The following is a 3,208-nucleotide window of genomic DNA, read 5'->3' as shown; positions in this document are numbered from 1 at the left end:
CAAAATGACACTCCTGAACTAGATAATCTCCAAAGTCCCTTCTTATTCTAACAGCCTACCTTCTAAGCTTCTCTTTCTAATTACTTTCTACATTCTAAGGTTCTTTTCAGCTGTGTATTCCAGATGAAATTTTCTAACACGATATTTTGTCTTTTTTCTTTGCACACAGGTTTTTGTTAAACAAAGCTGGTAATGGAATGTCTCTTTTTTTGTTTAATGGATAAACATAATGGTCCCTTTACTGTAGAAATTGTATTCATTGGTGAGTATGATCACATCTATGGGTTACTTCCTTTAAAATTAGAATTAATAATTAGCATAGAATTCATCTCTTCATTACTTTGCAAAATGTCTTGTGCAGTCATAGGCTATTGTTGGAATAACAGCTTGTACAAATTTCAGGAAAGAGAGAAGACATATATGAATACTAAGTTCTTCTCCACCTTCTGCAACTGTCTCAATGACATTTTTTATCACTTCAGCATGCCTGCATAGGTGAATTGAGGGCATAAGAGGTCGTAGAAGATGAGGATGATTTTTGATGGTCGCTTTTTTTCTTCATATGATCTTGAGATATTTTTATACATAAGGGTTATTGTTACAGGTTGAGGCTGCCCGTCATAGCCAAAGCCAGTCTTGGAGTCCAATAAAATTATTGTTTTTGATGGAAAGATAGAAAGTTCTGTTTTTTTTTCAGTAGCATCTTCACCTCCAACATCATTTTTAGCTTTGCTGCTGTTGTTTAGTCATTTCCAATTCTTTGTGACCAGTTAGGGTTTTCTTGGCAAGGAGACTGTAATGGTTCACCATTTTCTTCTCCAGCTCATTTTACAGATGAGGAAACTGAAGCAAATAGGGTTACCTGACTTGTGCAGGGTCATATAGCTAGTAAGTATCTGAGGCTGGATTTGAACTCAGTTCTCCTTAACTCTAGGTCTGGAGCTCTATACACTGTGCCACCTAACTGCTTTATTAGATTCTACTATTTTCCCTGTGTCCAGATTAGCCTCATTTTTCTGCAAAAGTTCACTCTCTCCATCCTTTTCCTCATCTTCTATTCTCCCTCATCATCTTCTTCGCATAAGGCTGAGCAGTCTCAAAGTGTTAGACTATCCTTATTTCCAGGGTAATCTTCTTAAAATCTTCTACCACTTCTGTAACACCTGAATTGTAAATTTACATGCCTATCCCCCATCACCATCATTTTCTTCAATTACAGCTTCTGATTCATCTAGATGTTCCATTTTCGTGCATTGCTTGTTGCAAGGCATATTTTTACTAACTAAAAACTGTTTACAAAGTGGTAGAAATGTTGTATGTTTCAATTCTTCTTTTGAAGTCTTTCACCATGTTGAACAGTGATAGACTCATCAATCTTTATCGCCAACAAACTCTTCTTGTGGGATCATACCTATTTCCTTAAATTTTGATGCCTTGAGTTAAATCATTCAGATCTAACTTTCTGTGATAGTATGACATTAGCTGGGGATAAAACTTTCATTGTCCATCTTAGCATATGGGGAAGAGTTTCCTTGTGGATAATATAGATTTGGAGAAGTCATGTAGGCATAACCACTCACTTGCTCAAAGACAGAGTCCATGAGTTACTGGAAGTTGATTAGTCTGTCTCCAATAGACTCTTTAGGTAGCCTTTCTTCCAGAATCCATTAGGGTCCAACATTTCCTCTGAATAACACAATCTACTCTAGGGCTCATTTCCAGGGAACTTTTAAAGTTTTCCTCTCCAAGAGCTGAAGACTTGTAATATTCTGGATCAGCACCTTAGGAGTTTCTAATCACAAAGCTCCAGCTTTAAAAATGAATGAAGAGTTGACCTTTTTTATTCTCCTTCTTATAGGAGTTCATAATTTTGTATTGTGATTGTAACTGTCTGAAAGACATGTCTAATTTGAACAGCATATCCATTGGACACTGGCACAAAATTCATAGTGCAAGAGCAATCAACTGGAATGATTTGTAAATATTTATTCTTGTGGCCAAGTCCCTTTGGCTGAGCCATTTGAATTGGCTCTGGGGAATTTCCAGACACAAGGAAATATTGGTTATTTTAAATTTCACTCTCTTCATTTCTCTGACTTGTTATGTTTCATATGGCTACAACATGGATAAATCTTCTACAGACAGGAAGTCATTGAAGGAAACATAAACATTGCTGTTTCAGGGAACGTGTTGCTTTCTCTTTCACTGAGATAGAAGGGCATGCCATATTGTCCTCAATAGAGGCCACACAATTCCTCCAAATATTCTTTGGACAAAACCCAAAAGAATTTAATATATAATTGTTTAATTGAATTGAATTCATCTTTATCCATGATATTCATAGTAAGATAATGATATTAAAAGTGACATATTTTAATTCAATTAAACTTAACAAATAGTTATAAAACATTGCTTTGGACAAGGCCAACATACCATGGCCAAGTAGAGAGGAACATGACTTGGGAATCATGGAGTCTTGGATACAAGGCTTATCTCTGATTCATCTTGGCCAGGGGACACTAATCAAATAAGTCATTTTTTCTCTCAGGGCCCCAGACAATTCTAAATGACAGAATAATGGTTCATTTTTTTTTGGTTAGGGATAATTCCCTCAGAGGAAAGGCCTTATAAAAATGAAAATCACAGGCTCAGTGCAAATGGGCCAGACACTGATTTCGACATTGGAGATACCAAGGCAAAAATATAACAGTACACTCAAAGAGCTAACGTTCTACTAAGGACTGAAGATATACAACATCAATAAATGCATCACAAGCAAAGAGATGAAATGAAATTTTGAAAAGAATCGAGTGATAATAATGGGCCATAGAAGTTGATGTAAAGGCCTCATGTAGGAAGTAGATAAAGGTGAATTCAACTTAATTCAGCAAGTATATATTAACTACATAATATGTCCCAGGTGCTGGGCTAGGTACTGAGGATACGAAGGCAAAAATAAAAGTTTATTTGCTCCAGAAATTGAAAGTTAAACAAGGGAGCAACAATACATGCAAACACAGGTAAATTATACACCAACAAAGGTTTCTCAAAAGTGGGTGTAGCGCTTGAACCAAGTCTTAAAGACACTTACAGGTTCCAAGCATTGGAGTTAAAAAAGGAAGAAGGTTTCAGACTTGTAGGATAAGTAGTATAAACATATGGAGGTAAGAGACAGAATGCTATTTGAGGGGAATAGTGAACAAGCCAA

At 36.1% G+C, this 3,208-nt stretch overlaps 1 pseudogene; it reads right to left on the bottom strand.

The window, feature by feature from the left end:
• Nucleotides 1–944: 944 nt before the first annotated feature.
• LOC110210516 (ubiquitin-like-conjugating enzyme ATG3 pseudogene) lies at nucleotides 945–1,601 on the bottom strand (annotated as a pseudogene).
• Nucleotides 1,602–3,208: the final 1,607 nt, after the last annotated feature.

The sequence above is a fragment of the Phascolarctos cinereus genome, unplaced genomic scaffold, assembly GCF_003287225.1.
Source record: "Phascolarctos cinereus isolate Bilbo 61053 unplaced genomic scaffold, phaCin_HiC Scaffold_2;HRSCAF=192, whole genome shotgun sequence".
In the NCBI taxonomy this organism is placed as follows: Eukaryota; Metazoa; Chordata; class Mammalia; order Diprotodontia; family Phascolarctidae; genus Phascolarctos; species Phascolarctos cinereus.
Note: the sequence above shows the minus strand (reverse complement) of the source record. Positions and strands in the feature narration are given on the sequence as shown.